Source organism: Camellia sinensis, chromosome 4 (genome assembly GCF_055761805.1).
Source record: "Camellia sinensis isolate YWXY chromosome 4, ASM5576180v1, whole genome shotgun sequence".
Taxonomy (NCBI): domain Eukaryota; kingdom Viridiplantae; phylum Streptophyta; class Magnoliopsida; order Ericales; family Theaceae; genus Camellia; species Camellia sinensis.
This window is the reverse complement of record NC_138964.1, coordinates 197421471-197444525: the sequence shown is the minus strand read 5'-3', so window position 1 is coordinate 197444525 and position 23055 is coordinate 197421471. Positions and strand designations below refer to the sequence as shown.

The 23055-nt window shown below is 39.8% G+C and overlaps 1 long non-coding RNA gene across 1 annotated transcript; it reads right to left on the bottom strand.

The window, feature by feature from the left end:
• Window positions 1-2327: 2327 nt before the first annotated feature.
• LOC114310201 (uncharacterized) lies at window positions 2328-21498 on the bottom strand. The gene is made up of 3 exons (XR_014328199.1): window positions 21161-21498; window positions 20892-21010; window positions 2328-2537 (listed from the first exon to the last, which is right to left on the bottom strand). It is a non-coding gene; the product is annotated as an uncharacterized LOC114310201 (long non-coding RNA).
• Between the last annotated feature and the right edge of the window lie 1557 nt (window positions 21499-23055).

Below are 23055 nucleotides of genomic sequence, written 5' to 3'. Positions count from 1 at the left end.
TAAGTGACGTGATCCTCGGCTAATCTAGGGGCACTCCAAATGTAAAATAAGATACATAATTCTAAAGAATTGACGAGTCCAAAACTATTGGTCTCGAAATTATTAATCTCATATAATTCAGTTCATCAAAACAAACATAGCCCAAAGCATGGAATAACTTCTCGTTGCACTAACTTCCAACTTAAACTTTATTGCAGAAATCAACAACTGATCCAGCATTACGTTGCAACACGTGTCAAAAAGATGGAAGAAAGGACAAGGGGTCTGGCCAGGTATGGGATTGTGTGTGTGGCTTGGTCCTAACATGTACACGTGATGAAAACAACATATAGCACTCGAATGGGGAATTAAAGCAAGATAGGTATGACCACTAAGCAGTACCTGGAGTTATAATAATTTCATCCTCTAACGTTTTGATTAACCACAACAATTAACACACTGGTTGTGTTTGTTGGGGGGACTATGAATTCTTCCAATCTCATGTTTAGATACCAAAAATTGATTGTCCATCCACAGACTGTATATTGCACATATAGGCTATGCTTGTTTAGACAAACTGGATTAGATGAAATTAGTATTCTTATAGCTAATAGTTCTAGAATTATCAATTCATTTGGATTGTGTATCTTACCTCATGTTTGGGTTAACTTAGGATTTACCAGGAGGGATTGACAAAATCCTATCAATTTTACAATTTAACTAATTAGTCAGAACCTCTCTTTAGTCCTCCTGGGATTCAATAGTTCCACAAATAGGGAATACTATGTCCGAATGGGCTATTAGTATGAACTCCAATTTTCTTAGCCAAATATGGAATTATGTTTTTTGTTGGATTATTAATCCAATAAGACCATGTCCGCCCAAACAAATATGGCGTATGGATTAAGAGATTAAAAGACCAAAATATCATCAAACTCTAGTCATTACATCATGTAGTCCATATCTAGTGATTCCAAACAAACATGGAACATGATATGATTCTACTAAACCTCTATCCTGATCTTGATCCAGGAACATTCTAAATGTGAGATGGGATACATAGTGGGTGTTTGGGAAGTAGGTTTTTTTGTAAGTTTTTTTAGTTGTAGGATATTATTGGAGAAATTTTTTTTTTATATTTGGAAAGATAGTTGAGTTTTTTTTTTTATTAGATGTGATGTTTGTGAGAGAAAAAATGAAATGATTATGGGGTTTGATGAGATATTTTGTTTGGATTTTTTTTTTTTTTTAGTGAAAAAAAACCAAAAAACAAACTTCCCAAACACCGTCGTAATCTTAAAGGATTGATAATCCTAAACTAACAGTCTCATGCAATCCAATCCAATGAAATAAACAAGACCACTATGTAATACCGACTCCGCAATTCACTGCCTGGTATAGAGGAAGAGTGATACCGGGTATTGAATCCCACTGGGGTAAGATGCAAAATGGGAGGATTAAATAAGTCCAAATTAAAGGATTAAAAAGACTAAAATATTCTCAAGGCTTGGTTTGGTTATTCTCAAACTATGGTCATTACCTCATGCAGTCCATATCTAGTGATTCCAAACAAACTTAGATATGATGATTCCGCTAAAGCCCTCTCTTGATCCAGGACATTCCAAAAGTAGGATAGGATACATAATTGTAACTAATAAAAATTTCTTTTGAAAAACGGCCCCAAACTTTTCTTTTGGGTGTATAAACCCCAAACTAATAGTCCTGTGCAAACCAATCCAGCAAACACGACTATATAAATACCGGCTAGGAGATCCACTGCCCAGTGTACAGGAACATAAAACATTTTTTGCTTCATCTTATGACTACATCAAAGAATGCTGCTTGTGTGATGTTTAATTTTCATGTGTATTTCAAGAATGTCAAAATCATTCTTCTCATGGATAAGTAAAACTTAGATTTAGTTGACCATATTGACTCCAAATATGAATTACTTCATAAGAACCAACTCATTCCAGGCGCATAAGCATCCCTCATGATTCATGAACATGCAGGATGGATGTTTTTGATTTGATTGATTATGTTGACCTCAACATAAATCAACATCATACAAACTTAAAATCTCACCGTCCTAGAGTCACTTCTATCTCGCTTATCCAAAACAGGAGAGGGACAGAGACAGACACACACATACACAGTCCTTAAGGTGTTGGTAATAGTTACTCTAAATAGGACCAATTTAAAAGCCAATTCAACTAGTGAACTACTTTCTATTTGAGTCTAGGTTTTGGAGCAGCTCCTAATCCCACTTAGCTAAGCGATGAAGTTCAAGAAAAGTATGACGTATGAACAACAAACTATCAATTGCAAATAAGAAGCAAGAGCACGAGTTTTAGATGAAAAGCATGAATAATAAGTAAAATCATGATTTAAAAATTTACACAAGTTAATAAAGGTTTTTAAATTATCACCTCAAAACAATTAAGTACCAAGGTTTTCTCCAAAACATAAAAATAAAGCTTACACCGCGTCGGCGAAATACTTCTAGCCCTCAGAGAATTAGCACTAGGCTCGGTGATCGAAATAGTCAATTCAAGTACCTACAACACACACACAAGAGGATCAGTTTAGATTAAAAACAGAGTTTTATTCTAGTTCACGAAACCATCACATGCAATCCGGACTCCCAAGCCACTTACATGCAAGATAATTCATAAAAAAGAGAAGTGTGTGTTTGGTTTGATTTTTTTGGATTAAGTTTTTTGAAACTGAGTCTTTTATTTTTCATATTTTTTTTTTTTTTTAGTGAATATTTTTAAAATTTTAAATTTTTTTTTTTTACTTTTTTAGATACACCTTACTTAGATGTATCTAAAAAATAAAAAATTTGTGAAAAAACATTTCAAAAGATTAATAAATACATATAAATATGAAAAATATACTAAATTCTCGTTTTTTTTTTTTTTTTTTTTTTTTTTTTTTTTTTTTTTTGGTATTTAGTGAATTTTTAAAAGATTTTTTTCACAAAAATTATACTTTTTATGTATATTTGATTTAGGTGTGCCTAATAATTAAAAAAAATTGCCTAAAATATTAAAAAAATTCAATAAAAACAAAAAAAATACGAAAAACAAAAAAGTAGAATTTTTTAGAAAGTATTTTTGGAAACCAAAAACAAGCAAAGTGAATAGTTTTTTTTTCTCCAAAAAAAAAAAAAAAAAAAAAAAAAATCATATTAAGAATGGTTACATATCTTTGGGTCAAGTTATGAAGCACAAAAATGGATACAATTCGATATCGATACAAATACAATACTGATATGGCAATATGAAAAAAACCTTTAAAACAAGATAATGATACGATAAAATACTTGAATAAAAATGTATATATCATATTTATAATAATAAATTTTAACAAATTCTAAGCGTTCTTCCCAAAATAAGAAGCCTTCGTGCAGAAGGATCATGTTCAATTTAGGGCTTAGTTGAGTTCAACTAGGCTTTGTTTGAGGGTCTGTCACACTTGAGCTTCAGTTCAATAGGGTTCAGTTGTAAGTTTGATTATATGAATTTTTCCCAGCTATGATTCAGATAGAGCGAGAAAGTTGAGAGCAATTGAGCAATACACAAAGATGTGGAAAGGGGGCCAATTGATCAGCCTTTAAATATGCTTACATTTTTTAAAACTAAATAGAGCCAAATGTTACAGATTGTTTTATGCTTTACAACCAAAGAAGCACAACACTTCTAAGAAGGCGGCATACACGTGTCGTGTCTGTGGACACCAACACTCGTCAAAACGTGTCCTATTTTTTAAAAAGGTTTTTAGATCTAGACACTCTTCGGACACTCTAGTCCATCGCTTCAACATACGTGTCTAGCGATTTAGACACACATGAAACTACTTAGAAGTTTGAAAACTTAGGATATAACAATAAAAGAAAAAACAATATAAATTTATAAAATAAGTATTATAGTACATTTTTTTATTATCTTTGAATGATATATTCATATATATGACATATAATAAATATCTTAGCTTATATCAAAAGTTCATCTTGTTTATCTATTGCCCTTGTTTCAAAAATTTAAAATTGAAAAACTTACCCTGCCACATTGCAGAAGTATTTGAGCACATTCAAATTGTATCCAAATCCTTAAAATTAATTTAATATTTTTCAGATATGTATGGCATGTATCCAATACATACTGGGCTATAACCAATGTGTATCGATGTCCGATATCCAATACAAAAACTAAAACCTTAGGGATGTATCTTAACTTTATAGTTCAAAGCACATTAATGCAGATGCAGTACATGCCTTTTAGTCTCTCTTTCTCTCTCCACATAATGATGGCATTGAATTTGTCGAAGAGAAAAAAAGACAAACATCCACTGGATTGAAGTTCAAAAACTCTGGAAGACTTGCAAAATTCATGAAACATGAATTGCATACCAGTCATCTTAAAAAAGAATAAGATAATTGATTGAAGTTCAAAAACTCTGGAAGACTTGCAAAATTCATGAAACATGAATTGCACACTAGTCATCTTAAAAAAGAATAAGATAATTAAAAAGGGACACATGCACGGAAAAATTATAGACAAGGGAACAGCCTCACAAATAATAAAAAAAAAAATTACAAAAATAAGTACTTAGGCAAAGAAATTATGGAAATTGATTTTCCATTTTTCCATTACCTGCATATTGTAGCTCCACATACAAACTAGCAAGATGACATGTAACATATGGAAGTAGACACTAATTTTGTGACTATAGAAAGCAAAAATACAATGTTCAATGATATTACTACTAGGGAAGTCAAAATAACGAGACCACAAAGCCATGAAGACCTCTACTATTGATCTCTTGACTCGGGCCATCTTGCCGAACTTCTCAAATCTCCAGTGAGGCTATTCTCATGTAACTAAGTTCCTCTCTCTCTCTCTCTAGGGGACTGCAAAAGTGATTGTGGTATGCAAAATGTCTCTCTAATGGCAATCTCAAATTGACTTTTTCATAGATGCTCTGCAATTCATTTTTGGTACTAGTGAAGGCCTTTAGCATATTGTTCCCACATGATTTTTCATCTTCGCTGTTAAGTTGCTAGCACTCTTCTCACATGCATTTTGGGGCCTTGAATTTTTCAGTAAGGTTTCAGCTATCCCAAATGCAATCTGCTCCCTCCCCCCATTTCGTTGCAATTTATTCAGCTCCTCAAAAGAAGCTATTTGAAAATAAGAAACATAAATGATAGGCTAAGTTAGTACCTTGTTTATGGAGGAGCCTTAGCAGCATGTAAAAACCTTAAATTTGTGGTTTCCATTAATTCTCCAAACTAGGTTTTTATTATCTCACTTTGAACTCCATTTAATGGAATTAGTTAACTGTACATGGCGATAGTCCCCGGATTGGATCTCCCAAGATGAACAATCTCAAGGCATCATATCACCCACTAAAAACAGTCTGGCAATCAAACAAGGCCATAGGGTATAGTTCATAGTCTCCCTTAATAACTCTGGTCCAGCTCCATGGCACTGAAAATGTATCAGGGCACAAGTGATTCAACAGAGTGACAAGACTAAGTTGCCTTTAATTTCCTCACCAAAGCCTAGCCTACCAACCAGTCAATTATAAACTTTTCGTCTTTCGCTTTTTAGTAAAATGTTGTCTCTCTCATGAAAAGACAGCAGAGTTGTGGATCTAAATAGGATGCTCCGAGATTTTAGGAAAGATTAATGTTACCTGTGGCGTCAGAGGTTGGGCCATGCCGGCGAATCCTTTTTCTAGGCGGTCGGTCTTTTGAACTAGAGGAGGCAGCGGTGGATGCGATTGGGCGCAGGAGTTCGTCGATTGTGGAAAGGGATCAGGGGCTCAGAGGGCGGTCCTGCTTGTTGGCTTCGAAGTACGTTGGCTGGTGGCGAAAATGTGGAAGGCTTCGTTCGTTGGATCTCGGGACCCTTAGATTTATGAGGCAGCTTACTGGCGGCTGCCGTAGTGTAGCAGTTTGGGTTCGCGGTGAGGAAGAGGGTGGGTCATCCATCCAAATAGTGGTGACGGAGAGGAAGCGAAGGGCTCAGCTTTTCTTTCCGATGTCTGCCTTTGGCGATGGGTGGGGGGGGGGGGAGGGGGATTTGGCTTTGGTTATTGAAGGGTTTGGATTAGCAGATGGTTGGGTAAAGCATCCTGGTGGTGTGCGGGGGATGGGGCTACCTATTTCTACGCCTATGGCAATGGGAAATCGTGGTATGGCTGCAGTGGTTCAGGAGGTACACATAGCAATGGAAGGTGAGTGGTTTCAACTAGTGGATAGGGCTTTAGTGGGCCATCTGAGGGGCGTGGGTGGTAAAGGCTTGAGTTTTGCGGCTATGTCAGACTAGGTCCGTCAAAGGTGGAAGGCGTCGGGGCAGGTGGAGGTGCGGCCACTTGGTGATCAGGCTTTTTTGTTTGTTTTCTCTTCCAGACGCGAGGCAGAAACTTTGTTGTGTCGGCGATGGACTCTTGATGGTCGAGATTTGCTGTTGGAATGGTGGACACCCTTGGCCCTCTGCACTTTGGGGACGGAATCACCACCAGGACCAAGAGAATGGATCCGTGTGACGGGCTTGCTGCTTCATCTTCATGGAGAGGAGGTTTATCGTGTGATTAGCGACCAGTGTAGTGGCTTTGTGGAGGCGGATGAGTCGTCGGCGAATCCCAGCTCTCTTTGACTGTGTGTGAGGGGTTTGGAGAAGATGCCAACGACTGTCTCGCTCTGGTGGGGATCGTGGTCATATTCCTTACCAATATGGGTGGAGGTCCGGCCGCTTGTTAAGCCTGTGGCGCCGTTCGCCGGCGAGGGGGGTGGTTCTGGTTTGGGTATGGAAGGGCGTGATCTGCGGCGGAAGAATCGGCGTTTTGCGAAAATCGTGGAGGTCAACGAATATAAACAGAGATTTGGGCGATCCACTGATTTTAAGGGTAAACGGGTTAGGGTTATTCCTAATACCCAAGGTGGCTTTGTAGTGGGCTCAATAAGGGATTTACAAGGTTAACAGTTGGGCCATTCTGAGGCCCAAAAGGTTGTTGGTGTTTCTTTGGGCCAACAAAGGTGGGCTCCGGTCCATCACCATCCAGAAGTAGGCTTAGATTGGGAAAGGTTATTTTTAGCCCCCCTGGGTGTGGTTTAGGCCTAGTGGAGAAAGATCTGGCCCTACCCAACCCAGGTCAATCCAATCCAGACCTTAGTCGGGTTTGTGCTTCCCTTCGCGACGGATTGGAGCTTCATCGAACCTTTACTGCCATGGAAGCGTCGCCGAAGTTTGTGCGACCTCAGGCGAAGGCTGCTGAGGAGGGTTTCGGAGGCTCCTCACACTCGCCTAGCTCATGTTGAGGTTTCTCCGAAACACTTTGCTGATCTTGTGGCGGAAGAACAGCGTTTGCAGGAGTTGAGTTGCGGGGAAGGATGCGACATAGAGGGAACTGATGATGAAGGTCGTTGGGCCACACGAGTAGATCAGTTGGCATTAGTGGTCTGACCTGAGGTGGTGAATGCTGAGGTAGACGTGGGTGATGTTGCAGTTGAGGAGGGAATTCCTAGCCCGGTAGTGGACTTGCACAAGGATGTGATTCCGAGCTTCGAAGAGGTATCGACGTGGGTCCTTTCTCGCATTACTGAGGTTAGCCATTTTTGGGGGTGTCTTTTAAAGGTCATGAGCATGAGGCTTTTGCTTTATTTTCTGCCATTGAGGGCTCCTGGAGGGAGAGTGCCCCGAACTGCCAAGTGGTGACGCCAATGAAACAGAATGAGAAGAGTGTTCGGAGTTACGAAGATTGGAGTGCTCTATCAATTATGATCAGAGTGAAGATGGGGATGGACGGGCTGCTAGGAAGGGTCATGGTACTCCATTGTTGTTGCAATGCGGTTAAAAATGTTGTCTTGGAATGTGCATGGTTTACATGATAGGGGAAAACGGGTGATGGTGAAATCTTTGTTAAAAAGCGCGCGTGCGGACGTGGTTTGTCTACAGGAAACCAAGTTGGAGAGTTTGGGGGCAGAGATGGTTCGGGAATTGTGGGGTGGTCGGTTTGTGGATTCGACGTTTTTACCTGCCTAAGGGGTGGCTGGGGGAGTTCTCATTTGTTGGGATGGGAGGGTGTTAGTTAAGGAGGAGGAGGAGGTGGGGACTTTTTCCATTTCTTGCCTTTTTCGATGTATTGAGGATGACTTCCCCTGGGCCTTTACAGGTGTTTATGGGCCAGTTTATGGAGGAGAGCGGATTGGTTTTTGGGAGGAGCTTCACTATATTGCCTTTTGGTGGGGGGTTCCATGGTGTGTCGGTGGTGACTTTAATGTGGTGCGGAGTTTGGAGGAGAAGAGGGGGGCAAGCTTGGTAACGGCTTCTATGCGAATGTTTTCGTCATTCATTGATGAGGTGGAGTTAGTAGATCTTCCAATGTAGGGTGGTGCATTTACATGGTCTGGAGGTGGAGTGATGTCTCGGCTTGATAGCTTTTTGGTCACAGGGGACTGGGAGGAGCATTTTCAAACGTGACCCAAACACGTTTGCACCGTCCAGTTATCGATCATTAGCCAGTTTTATTGGATAGTGGGGGTATCCGAAGTGGGCCGACACCGTTTCGGTTTGAGAACATGTGGTTGTTGTCTGAGGGTTTTCTGGAGCAGGTAAAGGGCTGGTGGGATAGTTATGTGATCTCCGGCTTGCCTAGTTCTTGTCTGGCACAGAAATTGAAACTTCTTAAGTCCGATTTGAAGAGATGGGACAGGGAAGTGTTTGGACGCTTAGAGGTCCAGAAGGCCGATGTGCTCGCTGTGTTGCAGAAGTTGGACGTCATAGAGTCCGAGGGGGTATTGCCTGCGGCGGATCTTCGTCGTTGAGATGATGTCCGCAAGGAGTTAGGCCAGATTGCTCGTATAGAGGAGATTAGCTTTCGGCAAAAATATAGATGTCTGTGGTTAAAGGATGGGGATCAAAATACAAAGTTTTTTCATCGAATGGCGAATGCCCATTGGAGGGTGAATCAGATAGGTCGTATGCATGTAGATGGTGTGGAGTTGTCTTCTTCAGATGCGGTCAGGGCCGGTATTGTGGGCTTCTATGAGCACCTTTTTCAGGATGAGGGGGAGGTGTGGAGGCCAAGCCTGGATGGTGTTTCTTTCGATGTTATTTCGGACACGGTTAGTTGTAGGTTGGAGCACCTGTTCGCAGAAGATGAGGTGTTGGAGGCTTTGCGCAGTATGCCTGGGGATAAGGCGCTGGGTCTAGATGGTTTTACATTAGCATTTTTCCAGCATTGTTGGGAGGTGGTGAAGGCCGATATGATGGCAATGTTTGAGCAGTTTCATCAGACTGGTGAGTTTGAGCGTAGTCTTAATGCGACGTTTATTGCTTTGATCCCAAAGAAGGGTGGGGCGGAGGATATTCGAGACTTCCGTCCTATCAGTCTGTTGGGTAGTATGTATAAGCTTTTGGCGAAAGCGCTGGCTAATAGGTTACGAGATGTGTTGGAAGGGGTCGTTTCTGAGTCTCAGAATGCTTTTGTGGGCGGGCGGCAAATTCTAGATACGGTCTTAGTGGCAAATGAATGTGTGGATTCTCGACTCCGCCAAGGGCAGGCGGGACTTATTTGCAAACTTGATATTGAGAAGGCTTATGATAATATTAATTGGAAGTTTTTACTATATATGTTGGACAGACTCGGTTTTGGAATTAGGTGGAGGCTTTGGATCCAATTCTGTATTTCCATAGTGCGGATGTCAATTCTTGTGAATGAATCTCCAGCGGGTTTCTTTCCTACTTTTAGGGGGCTCCGGCAAGGAGATCCTTTATCTCCTTTATTGTTTATATTGGTGATGGAAGCGCTGGGGCAGTTGTTCACTAGGGTGGTGCAGGGAGGACGGTTGCAGGGGTTTACGATGGGAAAGGCTCCTGCAATTTTGTCGGTTTCTCATTTGTTCTATGCAGATGATGCTCTTATTTTCTGCGATGCGAATGTGGATCAAATTGGGTATTTGAGATGTGTGTTATTGTGTTTTGAGGCTGTCTCAGGTCTTCGGGTGAACTTAGCAAAGTCAGAATGGATTCCAGTGGGGGAGATGGCTACAATTTCGGTGTTGGTTGCTATTATGGGGTGTAGGGTGGCGACTTTGCCAGTTACGTATTTGGGATTACCTTTGGGGGTGTCTTTTAAGTCTAAAGGTGTGTGGGATAGGGTAGTGGACCGTGTGCAACGGCAGTTGGCAGGATGGAAACGACAGTATTTATCCAAAGGAGGAAGACTTACGTTGATTAAGAGTGTTCTCTCTTCCATCCCGACATATTTTGTCTGTCTATGTAATCCCGGTGTCAGTGGCCAAGCGTATAGAGTAGTTGCAGAGGGATTTCTTGTGGGGTACGGGGGGGAGGGTTACCGTTATCGCTTGGTGGCCTGGATCGGATTTGTCGTCCCAAGGTGCAAGGGGGTTTGGGGATTCGAAGGTTGGTCTTGTTCAATGTGGCCCTGTTGGGGAAATGGTTGTGGCGGTTTGTGGCAGAGCCTGACTGTTTCTGGTAGGGGTGGGCGCGGGTCGGTTGCGGCCACAGAACCTCTAATCCGCCATCCGTCCGCCAATCTGGCGGATGTGGATTGAGCGGATTGGCGGTTGGCTGCGAATCGGTTTGGTGGTTTAAAATTTTATAAATTTTCAACATAATTCAACTTGTGCACTTCCTCAAAAAAAAAAAAAAAAAAAAAAAAAGAAAGAAAGTATTACAATCAATGACTTAAAAAAGTATTACAATCACTGTATGCCTTATCCAAAGAAAGAAAGAAAGTTTAAAACTTTAAAATATCACGATCACTGCATGCTTCATCCACATATTACAATCACAGCATGATTCATCCACATGAAGCATTACAATCTGTGATTCTTAAAATATAATAATAATTCAAACCACAAAAACCATGAACAGAGCAGTAGTAAAGATTGTATGTCTTTGTATTGTTACATCTACATATGTTTTTGAAAACAAAAACCAACCAACATATTAGCATATTTTCTATTTATTATTTTTAGAGTTAGATTTAAAAACCAAAAAATATAGATAAATAATACGTTTATTTTTTTTAATTCAAAAAATATATTCAAGTTGAAAACTTTTTTTCAACAGAATATTTAAACTCTTTTTCAATTGAAAACACAAACATAATTTTTAAACAAATTGAAAATACAAAGTCTTGTAAATTACTAGGGGTGCTCGCGATTTGGCAGTTTGGCGATTCGGTTGCGGCTAAAGAAATCTCAAATCCGCCATCCGTCCGCGAAATTGATGAATTGGAGAAAATCAATCCACAACCGTCCGCTCGTCATCACGCATCTGTCCAAAATGCGGCGGATCGATTCGGTTCGGTCGGTTTTGGCGGATCGGTATATCCGTTGCTCACCTCTAAGGGTGGTGGTAGCAAAGTTTGGTGTGGGGCATGGCGGGTGGTGTTTGGGGCGGTGTAGACACCCCATTTTTGACCGACCTTAAGACTCAGACGTCACCGATTGAGCGCTTGGTGATGTTGCATATCGTGCTCGTTCAAAGGTTTCAGAGTCTCGGCTGCGAGCCTTGCCTCCGGACTTCCGGACTCTTTCATGCTTTGCCTCAGTTTGCGAACCAGACTCTGTTTTCTCTGTTTTCTCTTCCCGAAGGGAGGGAGAGGTCTCGTAGATCCTCTCTCAGTGGCCGTAGGCTACGTTTCGTGGTCGTAGGCCATTTTGCCCGTTTGGAGTCCGGTTTCCGATTTTTCGAAGCCGTTGGCCGTGTGCCTCGGTTCGGGACCGCTTAACCACCTCCGTTTGCTCCGATTTTTGGCATACATCTTATTTGCTCCCTTTTGAGGGACACTGGAGTCTGAGAAACCAACTTCGTGGTCGAACACCACTTCCGGTGCCTAACAGTCAGTTTTCGGGGCCTCGGGCTGCGCGTTTCGGCCCCCGAACCTTCATTTTGCATCGGTTTGAGTTCATTTTTGGCAGGGACCTCTGCTTCATTGTTAAGAAGGTCGTAGAGGGGTGGGAGGCCAGCAATTGTTCTGACAACCAGTTTTATTCCTCCGTCGCCCTCTGTCGCCCGTTTTTTCTCACTTGAAAGCCAATGTTGACCACCCTAAGGCCACTTTTTCTTGCCCCAAACCACATATTTGTGTTGTACACACCTGGGAGGCCACCAATATCATATAGCCGACCAGTAATTCTGGTTGACCCTTTTGAACCCCTCATAAAAGTGGCATTTTCTCTCTCTTGGTTCACTTTCTCCAGTTTTTGGCTACATGGTTGTGTTGTGCACACATGGGAGGCCCTCTTTCTGGGGTGGCCGGCCACTAATCATGATTGACCCTTTTGACCCTTGGCCGGCCGGCCATGGGGAGAGCCGGCCGGCCACCTGCAACTTCAATAACCGGCCGGCCATGATCCCCTCCACTGGTACATTTTAAATGTGTATTCTGTTTCCCCCCAGATTGTGTATCCAGAGGGCTGCACTTTTGGGGGGAAACTTGAATTCTTTCCCCCCCATTTTTCCCCCCTCTTCTCCCCTTCTTTTGCCTATATAACAACAGCTCCAGCTCCCATCTGAGGGTTACAAAAAATTGCTTAGAGGCTTCCATATTGTATCTCTCTTCTTCTCTTCCAAGAACCCTCAAACCCTAAGCCCCTTTACACCATTTCCATACCACCACATAGCACCACACCACCATCATCCATTCCAGTAGCTTCACGGCCACTTCCAGAGGTTGAGAGCCACCAAACTTGGTCCAAGAATTGTTGAAGACATAGTCTACAAGGGTGAGTCCCTATTCTCCCTCTTTTGTGCTTTATTTTGCTCAATATATTAGCCATACTTGCTTGCATATTTGGGCTCCGACCCTAACTGAAAATAGCATTATTTTGAAGTCTTTTTCATGTTTGTTTAAGGGCCTCTCCCTGTTTGAGGCTTCCTTCTTGCACTTTCTTCTTTACCTCTCTTGTATGCCTCTTTCTTGCATAGTATTTTTGGCCTATTTATAAACTGTTTTGAGCTTGGTTATAAACTGTGAAGTGGCTTATTTTGAGCCCTTCTTCAACATTGTTGAAGGGCTCTTCATTGTTTGAGGCTTCCTTTTGGCACTTGCCTCTTTATCCCTCTTTTGGCCTCATTTTTGCATGTTTTGTTAGCCCCTTGTGCTTATATTTTTGGCTCTGGTCCGAGCTGTAAATAGCCTTATTTTGACCCCCTCTTCATGTTTGATCAAGGGTCATTTGCTGTTTGAGGCTCCCTTTTTGCACTTTGTGTTTAAACCTCTTTTTAGGCCTTATTTCGCATAGTATTTTAGGCTTGCATGTGCACTGTTTTGGGTTTGGTCATTAACTGAAAAATACCATGTTTTTGGCCCCTCTTCAACTTTGTTGAAGGGCCCTTCTTTGTTTGAGGCCAGCAACCATCAATTGCTTCTTTGTCTCCCTTTTGGCCCATTTCTTGTGCAATGTTTTAGGCCTGTTTGTGTTTAGATCCGTGGTTTGTTGTGAACTGTAAGGTGCATCATTTTGAGCCCCTCTTCAACTTTGTTGAAGGGCTCTTGGCCATTTGGGGCCAGCAGCTGTTACTTGCTTCATTACCTCTCTTACGGGGCCATTTTTGCATGCTAGCTTAGTCCTATTTGTGTTCATTGTTTGGCCTTGCTTAAAACTGTAAATATGCTTGTTTTGGGACTGCCTTGAATCTGTCTTCACACTTCATGTTCAAATAATGTATGCTTTATATAGTTGTAGGCCAATGCATATGCCTAGTTTTGTATTTCGGGTTGATTCCATGCATCTAGTGCCATGTTTTCATGTTTTGGGGCTGTTTTGCATCATATTTTGCTACTGAAATTTGCATGTTTGCATACCATGTTCCATGCCTTGCCATGCTTTGGTAGAGTGGCATTTGTGCCTTAGGTTTGGTCCTCGGTTTGCGTGCATGTGTGCACGCATTTCGAGTGTCTCATTTTCATCTCATGGCCTCCTATGCGAGTGTGGCTGAGGTCCACTCATATTGGTGTAAGTCCCTTATGCATTGTGTATGCCATTTCATTTCATAGCATTGTGTATACTAGCTTGTATGTTAGCGCATTGTGTATGCCATGTTACCTCGTGCATCGTGTACGCCATTTCATAGCATTGTGCATGCTAGGTTGTATCTTAGTTGCATTCATGCATGTCATGCATACTGCATTATGCTTGGGATAGGAGTTAGCCCGAGCATGGGAAACGAGGTACGTTTCGTACTCCGAGTGACGGAACGTGTCTCAATTCCCAGTCACCGACACTCCGGATTACCCATGATGGAGTCTTGGTCTCGTTGTGTTTATATGTGCATTTATTTCATATTGAGTTGTGCAATTCGACTCCTTGGCCATCATGCATCGAGATGCGTGATTGGTGGCACGAGGATCGAAACATGCATACATTTGTGAAAATACATTGCCATGCCCCTTTCCTGCTCTCTGTTGCAGCAAATCAAGAATTAGCAGTCTTTCGGGGCTTGGCGCGCTTTCCAAAAAATTATTGCAAAATAGAGGCTCATTGGGGCATCGCAGTGGATTTCCGTGCCAAGCAACCCGAGCATGCATCATCCATCATTCGGAATAGAGTCGAGGCAGTCCCTAGCTTGCATGCTAGTTTACAGCTTATCCTAGTTTAATTTGTTAATTAATTAGGATCTTGTAATTATTTGGACTGTAATATTTATTCGGGACTGTATATTATTTATTCGGACCCTCTGCGCGAGGGCAATGTTGTAATAAGTGTGCGTGTGTGTGATGTATGTCTTCCAACCCCACGTCTTTCTCCCTTTTATTTACCCGCTTATGATGGTTAGATTAGGGCATGTTTCAATTAGCATACAGTATGATAGTATGTTTGCATTCATTCATCTGTCCACCGGGCTCGGCGCATCATACTAACTGCATTGAATTTTCAATTCCAAGTTGAATACATGTTAGCTGTAGCATTTCATATGCCATGTCTAAAATAGTTGAGCCTGCTATAGTTGCACTTTTGCATGTGTTGTATTAGGCATTTCTGTATAGTTAGGATCATGCATAAATTTCTAATTAGTTTCTGTTTTGACTTGGAGTACTCGGTAAGTTTTATGCTTTAGCATCCTTGCATGCGTGTGAGTGACTGCCATGAATAGCATGCTTACCATGAGGCTATGTGCTTATGTGATATAAACTGCCTGAATGTCTGTGGGTGAAGGTTGGATTATTTGGATTGGAACAATTCATCAAATGTGTGTTTTAAGCCCACTAGATAGTGGCAAAATCATGTTTTCTAAGCCCACCTGAGGGTGGCAAATCCACGTCTTAGCCTACTTGCGGGTAGCACCATCAAACCACTTTCAAATAAACAAACATGAAATGTTTTGTTTTAATTCAGGCGATCTAGTCTATACTTGTATGCTGTGCGCATCACATAGTAAATCTAGGCTAATAACCGGAATAAGAACGCATAATGTCTTCAAAAATAGATATCATAGTTAGTAGAGGCCGATCTTTGATCGGGCGAGCAGGGGTGCTCACGAAGTGACCTTCCCCAATCGTACCCAAGTTCTCGAGTCGAGGCAACTTTGGTGATGACAGACACGTGGCCTTAGGCAAACGAGTCAGGGTTTCTTAAATTTCTCCAAAATAAAACATTTAAGTGGCGACTCTGTATCTGGCAAAGCAGTCCATGTTTGGCACTTCTTTCAAAATCTGTTTTCTCAAAGTGATTTGCCAGATTTAGACTCTTTGGTTCAGATTTGGAACCATGACAATTTTAGAGTCCTGAACTGTAGTGAGCCTAATATCGAACGGAACGGGGGGACTCGTTCCTCCCCGGGGCATTCGGGGGACGTCAACAGGCGGGTAGGGCATTCTCATGGTTATGGTCTATAGAAGGGGATTTGGTTGGGGTGAGAGGAGTTTTGGAAGCGGGTAAAGCTCAAGGTTGGGTTAGGGGATAGGGTTCGATTTTGGCGAGATCGGTGGTGTGATGACCTCACTTTAGAAGAGCGATTCCTTTTGGTTTTTGATATTGCCATTGATGCTGAGGTTTTGGTGGGTACTGTGTGGTCTGGCCAGGGGGTTTCGACTTTTTGGAATGTGGCCCTGCGCCGTGCTGTTCAGGATTGGGAGCAAGGTCAGTTGGTGAAGTTGTTGGCTTTTTTATATGAGTTGAGAGTGGGGGAGGTTGGACAGGACTCTTTGGTTTGGGAATGTCCTGGGCAAGGTTCTGAAAAGCGGTTGCGGTCGCCGTAACGATGGCGGTGGTGCGGTTGCGGTTGCAGTTACGGTAACCGGAACTGTGAATTTTTTTATTTTTTGCACAATTTGAAAAAAACTTACCGATATACATATTTTTTTTTCCATGATCATATTTATTGGATTTAAAATAAATATTGATCAATTTTTGTAAATTTTTAAGTATGATCCAATATATTTTATATTTTAAAATCACGATAAACTGAGTTTTTTACATTTTATTTTAATAATTAATGACTTTATATTATACAAAAAATCAATCACTAACTATTGTATATAAGATAAATAATGACAAAAGTAAGAGAATAAATAAGAGCCTAAATATATATATATATATATATATACATATTTTAATCAAGCCAAATAGATAATGACCACATTTATTATTATTATTTTCAAACAATATATAGAAAGACACACACAAACAAAATGGTTAAGTGATAGCAATTTTATAGAATAGCATAGATCTTATAGCTTCAACAAATCAATAACATGTTCGTTATCTTCCTTCTTCTCTCTCTCTATCTCTTGCTCCTCCATCGTCTCTCTTTATCTTCACTCTTCTCTCTATCCCTCTTTCCCCATTTTCATCCTTTTTTTTGTGTGGTTTTTTTCGAAAGAAGCAGTTCGGAACCGTTACGTAATGATGCATAACAGGCCGTTACGGCTTGTTAGACTTATTTATTTTGATGATTTATCTAATTATGTTTTAATTTATTTGAAAGAGAAAAACAGAATTCAAAATTTATTTTGATGATTTATTTAATTATATTTTAATCAAAATTTATTTTGATGATTTATTTGAAAGAGAAAAATAGAATCAAAAATTATTTTGTCCCATTATTTCTCACATAAACCTTTATCCTAAATGTTGTCAGAATGTATTTAATATTTGATTAAATCAGGAGTTCAAACAGCCCAAAATAAAGGTTCAAACAGCCTAGCACAGCAGCAGGCCAAAAGGTTCAAGTGGAAGATATTCAAATTAGTAATGATGGAAGTACAACGGCTATAAACGGCAATAAAAGTTCAAAAGGCCAAAAGGTTCAAGTGAAAGATATTCAGATTTTGTAATGATGGAATGGAAGATATTCAAATTGGTAATGATGGAAGTACAACGGCCATAAATTCGAATGACTACAACGGCAATAAACGGCTATAATTTTCATTATATATATCAAAGCCTCTAATGTGAACAAGTCACAAAAAACTAGAAAAAATTCTTTGATCTATAATCACTCACATCTATTCTCAGAAATTATACACTTTAAGCCCATCTTTCCTGTGTGAGATTTACAAAAAAATCAAAATTTCATTTTATATATCTATCTTTGAGAGATATTTATTGTAAACTTTATTTGAAAACAAAAATACCATTTCATCTTGTAAAAGTGTTACAAATACAGTGTTCTTGAAATCTTGAGAGTGATTGTGAATCACCTAAGATTTGCAAGGGTTTGGGCTTGTGAAGTCTGTGTAAAATCCGTAGAGGATTGCTCTATTTGTAAAGAGGTTGCTAGCACCCCTGTGAAGCTAGAAGATAGTGAAAAATCTCAAGTGAAGCTTGAGGAGTGGACGTAGGCCGAGTTGAAACCGAACCACTATAAATTTGTTTGCCTCTCTCCCTTATCTCTTTATTTTATTTTAAATTACCATAGCTATATTTCAGATTTTTACTGTACTAAAGTCATTAACTGACATAGTTGTTAAGACACTTGTTTTAATTATTATTATTTCATTAATTATATTTACCTATTGTACTATTATTAATTTTAATAGTAAAAACCTAATTCACCCCCCTCTTAGGTTGTCTGTTGGGTAACACAACTGTTATGGCACCGTTACGATTGCTACGGCCGACACACCTGTGAATCTCAATCACATTGCAAAAGCGGCCGTAACGGGGTGGCCATAACTACCACAACCGTTACGTAACGGTGTTACGTAATAGTTGCGGCTGCTTTTTAAAACCTTGGTCCTAGGGCTAAGTGCACTTTTTCCGTATCTTCTTATTATCGTGTGCTTGCTCACGTGGAGGAGGCTGCTTTTCCTTGGAGTGTGCCTGTGTTCCGGGTACACCATCTAAGGTGGCCTTTTTTGTGTGGACAGCTATGTTGGGGCGTGCTTTGACTTTGGATAATTTAATTCGTCGTGGCCACATATTGGTTAATTGGTGTTGTTTGTGTTGTGGTGCTGCGGAGTCGGTGGATCATTTGTTCATTCATTGTCCGGTATCTTCTCGCCTTTGGATGTTAGTTGTTGCGACTTTCGGTTTGGCTTGTGTGCAGCCGGCGTCGGTTCAGGCAGTTCTGCATAACTGGGGAGGGGGTCGAGTTGGGAGGAGATGTTGGAAGGCGTGGATGCTTGTTTCTCATTGTATTCTATGGTTGGTTTGGTTGGAGCGAAATAGGCGCATTTTTCAAGGGCTGTCTCATTCAGTCCTTTGGTTAGAACGGCGGCTTCTTACGATATTGTATGGTTGGGTAACTAGATCGGTTGATCCGGATGTTTTGGCTTTCGTCGAGTTCGTGGAAGATTTGATTTGTTAGTTCATTAGTTTGTGAAGTCTCTATGGCTTCCTTTGTTGTATTTTTTGCGTCGTCTTGATGCTTTTCAATAAAAATTGGTTACTTATAAAAAAAAAAAAAAATGTTGTCTCAAAATCCAGAAATTTGATAGAAATATAGAATCAGTTAGAATGCCTTCCTTCTACAAATCCTGCAACTTTTGTGTATAAAATGAACCATAACGCTGCAAGCTTATGACAACCTTAGCCCACCATAAGCCCAATTACACGCAGCATCTATGTTACACGGGACACGACACGGACACGTAAAAACGCAAATTTTTAAAAAATAGAGGACACGACACGCTGGGAACACGTTTAATATATATAATTTTTTATATATATTATGTGTAAAATTAAAAAATATATACTATATTTATTTATTTATATTTATTTATTATATGTAAAATTAAAAAATATATACTATTTTTATTCATTTATTTTATTTATTATATGTAAAATTAAAAAATAAATATATTATTTGTATTTATTTATATTATTTATTTACAAAAAAAAAAGGTATAAAAAAGAAAAAAGAATAAAAGAATAAAAGAGGGAGTGACGGTGATAAAGGAAGAGGGGAGAAAAAGTGAAGAGAGTCAAACAAAAAAAATGGGAGAGAGGAAGAGGTGAGAACAGAGAGCGAGGAGATGGGAGACGAGAGGAAGAGGACTCGATCAGAGACGACGATCAGAGACCGAGAGGCGAGAACAGAGAGAGAGGAGATGAAGACGATGAGAGACGAACACAAAGAGAGAGGAGACGAACAGAGATGCGAAAGAAATACCTCGATCAGAGACGAAGAGGCCTCGATCTAGGCTTCAACAGGCTCTTCCTCTTTCTCTTTCTCTCTCTCTCTCTCTCTATATCTTCAATGGGTTAGGGTTTCTCTGTCTCCTGGTTAGGGCATATTTCTGTTTCCAATGTGTCCACGACGTGTCAAGCGTGTCTGAAAGAGTGTCCACCTGTAAAAATTCAAAAAAAAAAAAACAGGGACACGTTAGGTCGAATGTCGGACACGTGTCTACCGCGTGTCCGTGTCCAACACGTGTCCAACACCCATACGCTGCCTCCAGAGACGTGTCCGTGCTTCATAGCGCAACATTATCTGAGTTTTCTAATTTTCCATGTATCAAACCCCCAAACCAAAATCAAATCATCATATGCAGGAAATGGCAGGTTGGCAGGCAGTTCCAGGTCAAGCATTGCTACCTATGGTTCAAGGAATATTTTCAAGAGACAAAAGAGGCTAAATTTATGAGATTATTGACTAGAAATTTGTGGCATAGAAAGATACAAGTAGAGGTAACAAAGAAATGGGGACTAAGAACATTTTAGAAAAGGACTAGTTTTCTAGGCTTTGATTGTTGAAGAGCCAGTTTCCTATTATTTGGGAAACATAACTGTAACTGCGGTGTTGTGTGGTTTGGTTGGTTGTTTAGATTGTGTTTTCCCTATTTGGTTCATTAGAATGGAATGAAATGGTGATTTCTTATGCTGTGTTTGGTTGGGAGATTTGAAGAGGGATTTGGAAGGGAAAGGGAAAGAGAAAATGTGTGTGAAATTAGGTGAAATGTAAGCATATTTTATTCATATTTCGCTTACATTTTTCTTTTCCTTTTCTAAATCCCTCCTCAAATCCTCCAACCAAACACGGCGTTAGGCTTTCCCATGAAATAACCAAACCAAACACAGGGTTAGGCTTTCCCATGGAATAACCATTCCCTTCAAATAGTAAAAGATGATTCCATTTATAATTCATTTGTCATTGTTTTTTCAGTCTAATCAAACATGAGAATGAATATTTGGATAGAATGATCGTTCCATTCCACTTCATTCCAATTAACCAAAAAAACAATTTAGGATTTTTTTTTTTAGCTGCTTTTTTTAAATGGATTTTCTGGAATGAATTTCAATTTACCAAAAAAAATTCTATGCAAGAAAATATGAATGAAATTAAAAACTGCCCAAGAGAACTAGTAGGTAAGAGCAAGTGCTTCCAATACGATCAACACGGTAATAATAATAAGACAGACTCACAAAGAGATGAGAAAAACTAATCGAGCCTGAAAAGAACGACAGAAGAAGAAGAAGGTACCCTGAGATAACTCGCACCAAGCGCGAGCCTGGACGGCAATGTGGGAAGTGAGGCGAGTGGCGGCCACCACGCTGTGCAGCGGCAGTAGCGATTCACAGCACCCTACCACTCCGGTAGTCCTTGTAATTTATTAAAAAAATAAAAAAATAAAACAAACACACACACACACACACAACACAAAAACAAACATTATGAATTGAATCAGAGGTGATGATGATAAACGAAGATTTTAGGTGAGAGAACCCTAGAAATGGAGGCGGCGGAACAACCTGGTGAGGGAGGAGAGGAGGCGGCGAGATTGGGGGCGGTGGCCGTGAAGTGGTGGGCGGAGGCGCGGAAGAGAGGAGGTGGTGGAGCGGACAGTTGACATTCTGGCGGTGGAGATCAACGACCTCGAAAGCGATCCGCAGCGCCAAGCCATCTTCTCTGTTTTCTCTTCTCTGGATTCGACAAAGTTCTTATCAAGGGTTCTAGGAGGTTTTGAGTCCTATATTGGACTTCACGACGCCGTTTCAATTGAAGTTTGCTTAAAATTATTACTTAAAAGAAAAATGCTTAGTGCTCCCACTAATTAGGTGACAGTGGGTTCCGCCATTAATGATGTGATGTTTTGGTCTTGGAGTTGTATTTTTTTTTTTTAATGCATTAGTGCTATTAGTGGTGATGTTTTTAGTGGGATGAATCATTGTTGTTACTTAAAATACTGATAAATTATAAATACATCAATATAATTTACTTAAAGTGCGAATTATATTTTATAGTGCTAAAAATTATATTATGCCCTCCAAATTCTAACCTCATAACAAATGTGTTTTTTTTTAGAGACCTTGATATTAAGATTTTATAGTATAGAGGACATTCAATATTTCCATAATGTCTAAAATTCCTCAATATTGATCCAAAGAAATTTCAATTCAAAAAAATTCTTTCCAGAGAAATTTTGGATTTTTCAAAGAATTTCTCTGGGTTCAAACTAGAGAAAATTCAAATTCTCTAAGTTCAAACCAAAGAAAATTGAACAATATAGAGAAGATTAAACCTAAAAATCCAAAACCGGTAATACAAAACTAGAAATCCAGAGAAAGTTCACACAATTTCTACATTCAGAGAAAATTTTGATCCAGAGAAATTTTGGAAAAACTAGAGAATTCCTCTGATGTTTTGGTACTAGGTTCAATATTGTTTATTAATGTAGTTGAAAGAATTTTCTCTATATCAGAGTTTTCTCTGTATTTTTGGCCGAACAAGAGAAGATCCCTTTAAAACCCACATTAAATCCATTTCAATACAACCACTGCAATTCAATTCAAGCTCCTTTAATAGCAACAATGGTACACAGTTAAACTGTAATACAAAATCAGAAATCTAGAGAAAATTCAGATAATTTCCACATCCAAAGAAAATTTTGATCTAGAGAAATTCTGGAAAGACTAAAAAATTTCTCTGATGTTTTGATTCTAGGTTTAATGTTGTTTGTTAATGTGGTTGAGAAAATTTTCTCTGGATCAAAATTTTCTCTGTATTTTCGACCGAATTAGAGAAAATCTCTTTAAAACCCACATTAAATCCATTTCAATACAACTACTGCAATTCAATTCAAGCTCCTTCAATAGGAACAATGGCTGCCACAACCACCAAACCCATCTTGATCATTGCAATTGGCATTTACATACATTTAATCACAAATAAATTAAATGCTTACATTTGCTTTTGTGATGAAATCTCTATTTTTATATTTCTGATTTCAATTACCCATAACAATTGAAGAATGAAAAAGTGGTGTAGATCTTTGTTGGCAACATCGAGAGAAACTGATTAACAAATCGCTATCTCTATCGTACATATAACATAGAGATAGAAAGAAAAATACGTATAAAAGTTGTGTATTTTTTCAATGAATCATTTCTTCAAACAAAACAAGATTATGGAATATATACATTTGGGGGAGGGGGTGGTTATCATCGTATCTGGAGTTTAAGAAATTTAGCAGTGTACTACAGGCCTCATGGCCAAGGGTGTGCTTTTTGCGAGAACTCTCAAGTTTGAGGGTGGGAGTTTTAGCTATGTTGTGCTTGGGGTAAGAGAGTCGTTGTTTTAGACTCACGTGCACTTCATTGTATAGAGGTTTCGTGTAACAACCACCCCCACCTCAAAACAGAAGGCA